Consider the following 13,370-nt stretch of genomic DNA (forward strand, 5'->3'; position numbering starts at 1 on the left):
GAGTATATGCGATCCCTTCCATTCTCCAGTCATACTAGTTCCAACTGCAGAAATATTATGATTGAAACCACTTAATTGGCCTAGAAATTATTTTAAGAGCATGCAATCCATTTCAGTCCTCTAGTCATACTAGTCCCAGCTGCAGAAAATTAGTTAAGTATACCTATGATTGAAAAAAAAAAAAAAAAACTAATTGGCCTAGAAATTTCTGAAATAGCATGCGATTCATTCCAGCTTTCTAGTCATACTGGTTCCAGCTACTGGAGTAATGTGACCCGCTCGCTATCTTCAACAGGTCTTTATTCTCCCGAGGCTGGATTAAAACGTGTTTTATCTTGATTTTACTTTAAATTGATATCTTTTTCAATGAAATTTTACCACAAGTTGACTATTTTACTAAATTTTTACCCGACTGCGGCGAAGCAAATGAGAGTTATGTTGTTGTTTTCATTCTATCCGTATCATTTTAACCTATGCCAAACACATTTTTTTTTTACCTAAAAAGAATTTAAATCCGGAACGGGACATCTTGGAAATGTCTTAAAAATAACCATTGCGTAGATCGCGAATATTTTTTTGGTGAAATCCAGGTGAAATCACTACTTATTTAAAAGTTTTCAATAAAAAACGAGTCCTGCCCTAAATAATCAAAAAAAATAGTTTCATTCTTGTTTCATACGAGCAATACAATCACTGCTCGTAGTATATTATTATATAAATGCAATGGTGTGTTTTGTTTGTTGGTTTGTGAGCTTGTTGGTTTATTGGTTTGTCCTCAATCACAAAGCAACGGAGCAACGCATAGATGAGGCCACGTAATTTATCGTAAATAAATGAAAAATGAATCGCGGGTCGCGGGCGAAGAAATCAGCTAATTAACAATATTTTACGTTTAGATGAGCAAATAAAAAAAATGTCTCTTGTAAAAGCTACATAATAATATCTCGATTCTATATTTTATATGGTAAATTTAAATTCAAGTTCCTAGATTCAAAATCCAACCCGTTTGGATTCATAGTCGTCCCATACCTACTCCTAGCATGTTTTTTTTTGTTTATTTCAAAGAAACATTAATTATTTATTATTACACTTTGCCGTGTATTTCGTTAATTAATCAAAATACGTCCATCTAATTACTAGGAGTAAAAATTAATTTTAAACTTTAAATTCCAGCTTAATAATGACTTGCGCATCGCTCGGCGCACTAAGAATGTGGTTAGAACAGCTTTTCCCACTAGTATGGCCGAGGAAAGCACCGCTGCCGCATTCCCGCGGGTCGCCATTACTGAAATTTCGCGCGCAAATACTCGTCACAGATAACAAATGCAATAAATGTATGATGCGTGTCTAAAAGTATTTAAGTGCAATTTTATTAATAACTGGCTTCACAGCTCTATGTTCTAGTCTGTACTTATGTGAATATAACGTGCAAGGATAACTTTGATTAAAATATGGGTTGAGAGTAAATACTGTTAGAGTACCCCTAAGTACCTAACTATGAGTAATGTAAAACTTTTTCAAAAATAGAAATGAATGCTAGTGATGATGTAAAACATAAGTCGATTACTCAGTGTGGTTTTTGTAACTGTAATGTTAGAACTAAGCATTGAACTGTGGATGGAGTAGTTTTTGTTAAAGGTAAGTTATTAGAGAAATACAATTCAAAACTACTCAATAAAAAATTTACTTTTGTAGTTCAAGTGCTTGTTATAGTAATATCGATTAAAGTATACACAAGGATTAAAGTCTGTGGGACAGTAGGATTAAACAATAGATACAACCTATTGGTCTTTTATCAAACCATCTCCAACGAGAAGCAGTGAAAGGAGTGCAATTTATTAATTACAATAATACAACACTATTTATTAGGTTCTTACGTTGAGCAATTTTTTAAGGTTTGACTTCGAGACAAAGTTCAAGATCTGCCGCTCTTTTAGTCCGTCCGCTTTCAGTCTGCAATTTTTTCTGACTTCTAGGCGTTGGTATTATAATATTGCAGTAAATTAAAATTAATTACATACATGTTTAATTTTATACGCGTTCCAAAATCACAGCGAAACTACAACCAGTATTTCTCCTGGGAAACATTTAAACAAAATAGCTATGCCTATTTGCCCATTCAGATGCACTCGCAGTCACTGGCGTTGTTTCGCCGCAAACGAGAAGCAAGCCAAAATATTACGTTAAAAATCACGACATAATTATTTTGAAAACCGAATATTAACAAGCAGTTTTGGTATTTATGTTAAAGATCAACGCGATAAATTTTAATAAATTAATTTTTGAAACAAATCAAACATGACTCTACCAATTTTAAACATGTAAATTTTGAAAATCACTTAAACGATTTGAGACTTGTAGCCAGAGGTATAACGAAATCAAATTTCTAACCAATTTTTGATTGTACTAGGTAAGTAGACTAATTTAAGTCTACATTAAGAATCACAATTTTTTGAGCTGAAATTCATTTGTAAAGGATAATATTTCGCTAGCGAGACTTGATATTATATTTTTACTAGCTAATGCCCACGACTTTGTTCGCGTGGATTTTAGTGTTTATAAATCCTGTGGGAACTCTTTGATTTCCCGGGATAAAAAGTAGCCTATGTCACTTTCCAGGTCTTTAACTATACCCATGCAAAAAATTACGGAGATTCGTTGCTCCATTGCGACGTGATTGAAGGACAAACCAAAAAAACCAACAAACCAACAAACAAACACACTTTTGCGTTTATAATATAGCCACCACCATATCAAAAGTTTAAAATTATTTATTTGTGATTTTGATATCGTGTAATTTGAATATTTAGTTAATTATTTAGTTAATACATTTTAATTAGGTACTTATGTACATAAGTTAAACGGTACAGTTACTCAGATCGATTCTGCGTGGATTAACCTAGGTAAGAAAAAAAAAAACGATAAAACCGGAGCCATGAACAACAAAGGATTAATACAGTCTATGGAATGAGGCTATGCGTTCTAGCTTTTTAGTTAGCTCTCACTTACTAACCTTATGTTGTGGTATTAGTTACTAATACTATCGCTGTTAATACTTTTCGTAACAATTCTATTATTCTATAGTTACCTATAGTCCTAGTTAACTAATAAATAAATTTGTCATCGTGGAACCTATTTGTCGACGTCAATTTCGATTTACGATTTGGGCTGAAACTGAACTGCTGATTTATTGTTTCCAGTGTAACTCAATTATGGTCAACAGGGCGGTGTAATAACCATCAATTTATTATGTAAACTATAATTATCTACTCATGCAATAAATTAGGGTGTATCCATTCAGATTTTATGTACAAGCTCTTTTGTACCTAACTAGCTTATGCTCGCGTACTTCTACGCGTGGACTACACAAATTTCACCCCCTTAGGGGTTGCATTTTCAGAAATCCTGTCTTAGCGGATGCCTATGTCATAATATCTATCTGCATGCCGAATTTCAGCCCGATCCGTCTAGTAGTTTGAGCTGTGCGTTGATAGATCAGTCAGTCAGTCAGTCAGTCACCTTTTCCTTTTAATATTTAGATTAGGGTCAATGATTCACTAGCTGACCATGTACCAAAAGTTGCCGAAAACGCAAAAAACCTTTTGTTAAGAAAAATAGTAGCTAGTTTTAAATCGAACGATAATATTATTAGTGTGATTCAAAAACAATAGGTACAATGATCAATAATAATAATTGGTATTCGCCATAGTCAGGTAGGTACCGGGGTTTGATGGTTAGTAATTGATACATTTGGATTTTTTATTCTTCAGGGACAATAAATTACGAAAAGCTTTAGTATAAGATCGATTGTTAGTTATTTAGGTCAGTACTATATTGATAACGACAGTAAATAATACACTATTAATGTGTCATTTATTTGATTAAAGTCTACTAAAGGGCCTTCCGTCCGTAGGTAGTGAAAACATCACAAGAAAAAAAATTAATAGTTGATAAATAAATAAAAATTGTGCGCGATATACAATTTCCACTTACCTTACCTACCTTACCTTACCTAAGGTGAAACACCTTGATTATTAAAGTTTTTTTCACATTTTTTGAGGTTTAATTAATTAATTTATGATGAAAATTCACAGTTGGTATACCAGCGTCATTAAACTTAATTTGTTTATTCAGGTCTACGGCGAGTAGGCAAGTAAGCAAGACATTCATTTGCATCGAATTAGTGAAGATAAAAACGGAGTAAGTTTGCTCAGTGTCCTTAAAATTTTCCTTGGGTTTCTGCTGGCCTCAGCTGTAGGTACGGAGATGGAGTGCCAATTAGGGGTTGCTAAAAATTTTATGATGACATTTTTAACATCGCGTGTAACTAAACCCGCCGAGTTTTATTACACTTGAGGCAAATATACTTATTGTATAAAAGAAAAGCTGACTGACTGACTGACTGACTGACTGACTGACTGACTGGCTGACTGACTGACTGACTGACTGACTGACTGACTGACTGACTGACTGACTGATCTCTCAACGCACGGCTCAAAGCACTGAACGGATCGAGTCGTTTGATATACAGATAATTACTAAGCTATTATGACGTAGCCATCCGCTAAGAAAGTATTTTTGTTAATTCAAGCCCTAAGAGCGTAAAATAGAGGTTTGAAATTTGTGTAGTCCACGCGGACGAAGTCGCGGGAATAAACTAGTGCTTGTTATAAAATTCCAGATATTGAATTGTACTATTTTGAAAAGTAAAGGCATTCGTATCATACGCTTGCGTGTGTGACACATAACATGCGTATGGGTAGCGACACAGATTACATAGGTACGCGTGGTTTACCTACTTACCTTTTGACACCTACGAGCTAGCTTCAAAAAATGGCCGGAACCTTTGAAATTCCTACGGGATAGAGAATTAAGAGGATTTATATTTTTTGTCGACCAAAGCCGTGGGCGATCGCTATTAAAACATAAGCTGCTGTAAGAGAGAACATAATATTGGTGCCAATTTTGGTTTTACGCAAACTTTCGCTGAAGTCCTATTTTGGGTGCCAATTTTTTTCCCCAAGAAATTCGTTTCAATATTACCACTGTAAATTGTCTCAAAGCGATGCCAAAATGGGTTGTGTTTTATTATTTGCCTCGTTGTGTTTTACTTTTGTACGAGTGCAAAAGTGGATATATTTTAGAAGAGAGCAGACAACTTTTCTATACTTGATAGATTTATAATAATCAGTTCGGAGGTCAGAAGGTATTTGTAGGTTTGAAGGATTTTGTACAGTCAAGTGCTTAGTAACTTCACAACCTTGTTCCTCCACTTTCTACCACAGAACAGTGAGAAACTGTGAACTCTGGCACCCTTATCGCCCATAGCAGACCTCCACTGCGAATAGACGGCTGTTTTCCATTATAATATGAAAAGTACGCAGGGTGACGCAATAGCTGACAATTTGCCAGAATCCGGTAATCCACGAAATATTACACAATTCAATTCAAGAATAACACAGATTTTGTAAAATAAATTTTGCTGTACAAACTAGGAAAATCCGTTTGAGTACTCGGGGGCTACACAAATCTAATATTTCTTCATTACTTACGAGTACATCTGCTAATTACTTGGTCTGGTGTCCACGCTACATAACGCGTCGCCGTGGCAGGCCCCGCACGCGCTGGCGCGCAGATCTGGAGGAATTTGATTGGCCTCTGGTCGCTAACAGGGATACCTGGAAGAAAAAGGGGGAGGCCTTTGCCCGCGTTTGGGATGACCTCTGAATTATTAGAGCTAGATATACCTTATAAGCAATATTGACCAAAAAAAAAAACAAAAAAAAAAAAGGTACTAATAATTTGAAAAAAATGAACAAAAGTAAAAAGAAAAAAAAAAAAGATAATATAAAAAAAAAAGTACCTAACAATATATACAAAAAAAAAAAAAATTAGAGGTAGGCTTATTTATTTATTTATTTACATCTGCTAAGCCAAATGAAAACGCGTTACCATGTAAGTGGCTTTATACAATTGATACCTATCTATACTAATAGTACTAATAGTAGGTACATAGTAGAAGGAATTAATAAAGAGGTAAAGTTTGTAAGTTTGTTTGTAGGAAGTAATCTCTGAAACTACTAAACCGATTTTGAAAATTCTTTCACTAGTAGAATGCTACACTATTCCTGAGTGACATAGGCTATATTTTATTTTCAAACACTAATATAAATGAATTGTGATAAGTCCCTATCGATCGATCGATTGGTTTTCCCGACATCCGCACCAGTTTTTAGCTCTATCAGAATTATTGGAACCTTGAATGTCTATTTTGACCGGATTATTATATAATTTATATCCCGTAGTGTGAAATGAGCTTAAATTACAGTGGCTTAACTTGACGTTCGAAAGATACATCGTAGATAAATTCGTCTTCCAATTGCTAAAACCGACTAGACTATTCTCAAGAGACTAAACAAAATCCTTAACTCTAAACGCGTTCACACTCCTCGTATACTGATTGATGGACAACTTGAAATATCGATATTTTGAACTCGTTTTTTTTTTTTTTTTTAATAGATATAGCGAGCAAACGAGCAGGCGGGTCACCTGATGTTAAGTGATTACCGCCGCCCATGAACATTTGCAGCACCAGAGGAGCCGCCGATGCGTTGCCGGCCTTTTAGGAATTTGTTGGTCCGCCCCTTGAATAACCCCATGTTATAATCTAGTGGGAACACCGCCGATGGGAGTTGGTTCCACAGTTTGCACGTGCGTGGAAAGAAGGATCTGGCGCAACGGACGGTCGAAGTGCACCAGACACCCAGATGGTGAGGGTGGAATTCCTTACGGTGGCGCGCGGTGCGGTTGTAGAAAAAAGAGGGTGGAATGAGGTCAAAAAGCTCTTCAGAGCACTCCCCATTATACAGGCGATAGAACACGCATAGAGAGCTAACGTCTCTGCGGTGCTCCAGGCTTTCCAACGAGCCGGTAAGTTTGGGATCGTCCACAAGTCGAACAGCCCGCCTTTGGATCCGATCAAATGGAAGGAGTTGGTACTGGGGTGCTCCAGCCCAAAGGTGGGAGCAGTACTCCATGTGAGGGCGGACTTGCGCCTTATAGAGTAGGAGCCTATGCTCAGGCGCGAAGTACCGCTTTGCTCTGTTGAGCACCCCAAGCTTTTTGGAGGCTAATTTGGCCTTGCCTTCCAAATGATCGCGGAATTGAACCTCGCTCGAAATGTGGACTCCAAGGATCCCAATGCTGTTGGAAGGTGTGAGGGGAGTGCTCTGAAAGAGAAGAGGTAATGTAAAAGGGGACTTTTTGGCGGAAAACGCGCAAACCTGTGTTTTAGATGGGTTAAATTGCACTAGGTTTTGTGCGCCCCATTCTGACACTTTACCTAGGCAGGTTTCTATGTCAGACACAAGTTTGGCTCTACACTCCTCCAGCACTGCGCGAGAAAGCTGTGTATGTCCTTTGTACAGGGCATCACCCGTACTGTCATCCGCATAGCAATGGATGTTGTTGTGATGCAACATGTCATTGATATGCAGGATGAACAGTGTGGGCGATAGCACCGAGCCCTGAGGGACGCCAGCATTGATGGGTTTGAGTTCCGAGCAAAAACCGTCGACAGCGACCTTGATGCTGCGACCGTCAAGGAAACTGGCGACCCAATTACACAGCTTCACTGGTAGTCCGTAAGATGGTAGTTTCGATAGAAGTGCCCCATGCCAAACCCTATCAAAGGCTTTTGCAATATCAAGACTGACCGCCAGGGCCTCTCCCTTGCTGTCAATGGCTTCCGCCCAGCGGTGCGTGAGATAAATAAGAAGATCACCAGCTGATCGGCCGTGGCGAAAACCGTATTGACGATCACTGATCAGCTGGTGCTCCTCAAGATATCCCAGCAGCTGGGCGTTTATGATTTGCTCCATGACTTTGGACAGGAGGGAGGTAATCGCGATAGGTCGATAATTTGAGGGGTCCGAATGATTGCCTTTCTTCGGAACAGGGTGAACTAAGGCAGTCTTCCACGAAGATGGAACTGTACCGGAGGAGTAAGACAGACGGAACAGACGAGTCAGGACCGGTGTCAGCTCAGGAGCACATATTTTGAGCACAACCGCAGGAATACCGTCCGGCCCACTCGCTTTATTGACGTCGAGAGAGAGGAGTGCCTTACGCACAGCTGTCTGGGTAAAGCGTATGTCACGCAGCGAGCTTTGACACCGCGGGATGGTAGGCGGTGTTCTCCCCCCGTCATCAAGCGTTGAATTGGCAGCAAAGAGTGTGCCTAGAATTTCGGCTTTCTCTTTGGCGGTGTGGGCCAATGTATCATCCGGTTTGCGCAAAGGTGGAAACGAGGAACGACAGAAGTTGCCTTGAATGGCTTTTGCCAGCGACCAGAACGCGCGGGAACCAGATGGCATTGCGACTAGTCTCTGTCCAATTCTGTCGACATGCTTGAATTTTGCCCTGGCAATGGCATTTTTGTAGGATCTAGAGGCAACATTAGAATTCGCGGAGACCATCCCAGTCAGCTGATTTGTAATGCCAGACTCTACGGCTACCGGTATCACGCGTGCAAACGGATGATGGAAGCTGCACGGTGGTCTGTACCAAGCAGTGATCAGACGTCCCTAGCGGAGCATCGACACTAACTTGGTAGCCGGTAGGGTGAGTGGTGAGAAAAAGATCGAGAATAGAGGGGGTATGATCAGCGATATCGGGGATCCTAGTAGGTAGCGTAACCAGTTGGTTGAAGTCGTATGCCAGGACAAAATTATAGGCGCACCTCCCGGCGTGATCAGTGGTACGTGATCCTAGCCATTCCACATGGTGGGCATTGAAGTCCCCTAGGATCACCACCTCGGCGGAAGAAATATGCTCCTGTATATAGTCCACTGATCTTTGGACGTGGTCGAAGAGTCGGTCCGTCTCAGCGTTTCCGCTATGAGATCTGTACAGGCACGCATAGACTCGGGTTTGACCCCCGAAGTCCACGCGCAACCAAAGTAGAGATAGGCCCCCAACCTCTAGGGTGTATAGGCGTTGACCGCAAATATCCCCTCTAATATACACACACACGCCAGCGCGTGGCGAGAAGACGTGTTCCAGTTTGTAGCCGGGGTAGTTTAGATACGAAGTATCGTCGGGGGGTGAGATTTGAGTTTCAGTTAGGAATAGTATAGCTGGCTTCGCCGTTTCAAGGTGATGATGGACGGCGTTTAAGTTGGAGTGCAACCCTCTAATGTTGCAAAAGTTCACACGGAATGTGGAACGAGGCGCCGCTGTATATCGATTCTTTCTGTTAATTTTTGGCATCATGTGTGTATATTAGGGGTTGATCGAAGAGAGGACCGGGTTGACGAATGTTGTAACAACGGTGGTCTCCAGGTCAAAGATGTGGAGTCAGCCGCTCCCGATCACGCAGGTAGAGTGAGTTACTGGCACGGGGGACGGAAGGGCCCCCAATCCGATCCGTTGAATGACCGGCGGGTTCCACTCCGGTCTCCCACTCCGGCACTCCGGTCATTCACCGGGCTTTTTGCGTCGGCGGCGGGGCAGCCTCCTAGGTCGGGAATCCTAGGTTCGGGCCCCCTACGGACCAACGGGCGGCCAGCGGACAACCGTTTCATCGGGTCTCCCTGGACCCCGCGCCAATATATCACGCCTACGGATACGAGAGGGCCTAATTCTCCACGACGGACCCAATGGCCACAGGAATTACACTATTCGGGGGGATGGGAGGGGGAACTGGCTCTCCAGCTCGCAGCCGGAACGCACAGGGTGCTTTGCGGCTGGTTACGACTGGAGTGTGGTCGCTAGCCAGGCGGATTCGGGATAGGATCCTACCACGAAGCAGACATACCATAGTGATTACGCTGTGCGGTATAAATACAGCGACCCATGAATGGGACTGGGAGCGTCAGAGCCTCGTTAGCTGATTGGCAGGGTGCACCACGGGCAGGTGAGGTTGACTTTGGCCACTAGGATGGAATTCGGGCCACTTACACCCCAAAACTCGTTTATTACTATCGATATATCATTTTAGATAACCATTTCTTTTAAGCACCAAAATGGAGTTATTTTGGTTTTACATTTAACTGTTAAAATATGATGATTTATGCCAAGACACGCCGCGGGCCATGCCACGTACGACGCGCGGTCGAGGCACGGATTCAAAACATCACGAACATTTTATATGAAGCCAATTTAAGCTTCACCGTGCCATGTCCGTGCACGGACGCCACACTTCACCTTCCTCCACCCTCCAATACATTGGCCTCTAATACTTTCTCAGACTCTACAACCTTTTGGTTTGCTATACTTACAGAAACTTTTTCGGGGCACTGAGTATGGGAAGCATTATAAGGTCATCATCGTCATCATGATCAACCCATCGCCGGCTCACTAGGGGTACAGAGCACGGGTCTTCTCTCAGACTAAGAAGGGCCTCCACACTGGCCAAATGCGGATTAGCCGGCTTCACACACCTTACGAGAACATTATGGAGATCTCTCAAGCATGCAGGTTTCCTAGCGATATTTTTCCTTCATCAAAAAGTTAGAGGTGCGTGCCCGCGATCAAAACTCCCACCTCCTCTTAACCACTAGGCTATCACGGCCCTCTGCGTGTTAGTATAACTCAAATAGCTGATGCCCGCGACTTCGTCCGCTTGAAAAACCTCGTGGGAACTCTTTGATTTTCCGGAATAAAAAGTAGCCTATGTTACTCTCTGTCCTTTCAACTATTTCTATGCCAAAAATCAAGTTGATCAGTTGCTTAGTTAGGACGTGAAGGAAGGACAAACAAACAAACACACTTTCGCATTTATAATAATTGAGGTTCGATTATACGAGTCTTACTAACGCCATCACTATTGTGTTCGCTGACGTTACGAGAAGATTTACACGCAGATCGATATAATCCGGGAGGCTTCATGTTGGCAAAGAGCCAAATTATTTTTGCCAAATTCGCGACTTGTGAGCAATAAATCCAAAGGAAGGTTACCCTACCACTTATTCTTGCGAATCAATGTACCCTCTGGGCCATATTTTATCATATCGTGATTGGTTGATGGTTAAAATGCTCGTTGCTTCAGCTTTGCGCTATATTTCTTGAGGAAACACAAATTATAGCGGCAAAGGGTCATTCGGGAATCAAATAACACAATAAAAGTAGGGTGTTTTTATTTAGAAATTCTTTCTTCTATTGTTATTTAGGTAGGTACCTCAGATATTTGCTATTGAGGTTTGTGTCTGAGGGGCCCGACGTCTCAACACAAGCTGAGTGGCCTATACCTGTTCGAGGTGTTGCACTGAGATGTTCTTATTTTGAGATTTATTGGATGTTTTTTTTTCGAAAAACGTTCGAACTCACAATGAAGTCAAAATAATGGGCGATTACGCTTAGATAAGTGACTTGTCGCAACCCAAATTCCAGGATAATTTCAATGATTTCAGGATAATTTTTTTGCAATGTGGCATGTCAAACATTTAGGGATATTGAATCATTACTAAACGATATCTAATGGCCCAGATAGTACCTATTTATAAACCGTTTGTTTGTCGTTTCTTAGAAAATACAATACTTTCAATTTTTTGCTTTTCTAATAAAAGCTTTTAAGTAGTTTTGTCAGTCACTTTTTTTATTAAAATCAATATATTTACCTAATGAACAAAACCAAACGGTATAGTTGCACTTCTGATCCAAAAACTTTTTTCTTTAAGCCAGAGTTCGCGATTTCGATCAAAACGGTAGGTACAATGTATGTAAAGTTTCAACAGCTTTCATTCAGTTTTTTGCTCCTACTATATAAAATTTAATTTCGTGCAACTACACCGTTTTGCTCGTCAGCTCTTCATAAATCCTATTATAATTCTTAAGCACTGAGCAAGGGTCTTATTTGAAGTCATGATTTATTTAAGTCCAATTTCCTTCCTAGTGAATATGAGGAAACGATATCTCGTTAAAATAAATTTTATATTAAAATCGAAAAATAGACCAGCTATAGGTGCACAAAGAGTATTAGAATTCTGATTTCATAAAGCAGTGAGGAAGACATAAAGATGGTATCGAAAAATAATCAATTCATGTACCTACTTACTTATTATAATTTTATAAACGTACCTATTCACAATTAGTTGAAAATACTTAAGTTCAGACTTCTAATCTAAATAATCTAAATCTAAATATATAAAAGCAAAAGGTGACTAACTGACTGATCTATCAACGCACAGCTCAAACTACTGGACGGATCGGGATGAAATTCGGCATGAAGATAGCTATCATGATGTAGGCATTCGCTATCAAAATATTTTTGAAAATTCGACCCCTAAGGCGGTGAAATAGGGGTTCGAAATTTGTGTATTCCACGCAGACGAAGTCACGAGTGTAAGCTAGTTTATAATAAAAAAGCAAGTGTCTATAAAAGTCTTTTTTATCTGATTAAACAATATAATATAGTATATTTATTTATTCAAAAATGTTGTACAAGACAAAGACTCCTTAAAACAAGTACACATAAAAAAGGTAGAAACAATAAAAACAACTGTGATAAGTTTATTTTTAGATATTAATTATAGAGATTCCTATTATAATACTGAAATTCTCAAAATGAGCCGTATTTTTATAAAGCCTTTAATAAAATCTGAAATAATAAAAATGGATTCTAAATCTAGAAGACAAAGTAACTTGGTCGTGTAGGTGGAAAGGTCAATGGATATATTTAGATTTTAAAAGGAAAAATAACAAGATTCGAAGCGAATGTAAATTATGAGCCTTATATAAATAGGGAGCGATATATTTTTTATTTATCTACCAAGTCTCATAATAGCATGAGATATTATTATACATACTAATATTATAAGTTTAGCTATTATTACTTTAGCTTTGGTTATTAAGCAATTCGTTGACCAGATTCCGTTTTTCCGTTTTCGTTTTTGCATTGCTTTTTACTTCACTACTTTTTCTCTCTATTCTCTCTTCCCCCAGTCCAGTTTTTTTGTTTTTCTTATACTTTACAGATATAATTTACATTACACATAAATTCTATCTTAAATTTTATTCGATACGAAACATTACAGAAAATTGAAACTTTTGGTCAGATTTTCTGTTTGGCAATTTTCGTCAGAGTGGAACGTAAAGGCGACGTTCGTTGTAGCGAAAAGGTCACCATCTGTGAAGCAAATATTGCTTTTGTTTTAATTAAATACCGAAGATAAAACTTTTAAAGTATTCGTTTCTATGTAGAGTTGGAAAATCAGATGTCCAAAATTAATTATAACTAGCGGATACCTGATATCTGCTGTGAGAAAAGAATGAACTTAATATTTTTTTGTCTAAAACCATCTTCGCATTATTGCCTTACTAGTTAAACCGGGTTGGGGCACATCGGTTGGATAGTTTCAAAGTCTAAACGG

The 13,370-nt window shown here is 39.5% G+C and overlaps 1 protein-coding gene across 3 annotated transcripts in view; it reads left to right on the top strand.

Moving 5' to 3' along the window:
* Positions 1-1,253: 1,253 nt before the first annotated feature.
* LOC117992453 (dopamine receptor 2-like) overlaps positions 1,254-13,370 on the top strand; it is a 138,556-nt gene continuing 126,439 nt past the window's right edge. For all 3 annotated transcript variants that reach the window (XM_034980154.2, XM_069505748.1, XM_069505747.1), the window contains exon 1: positions 1,254-1,638. The gene's annotated coding sequence lies outside the window, so the exon portion shown is untranslated. The remainder of the gene's footprint in view (positions 1,639-13,370) is intronic.

This window comes from Maniola hyperantus, chromosome 21 (genome assembly GCF_902806685.2).
Source record: "Maniola hyperantus chromosome 21, iAphHyp1.2, whole genome shotgun sequence".
Lineage (NCBI taxonomy): Eukaryota > Metazoa > Arthropoda > Insecta > Lepidoptera > Nymphalidae > Maniola > Maniola hyperantus.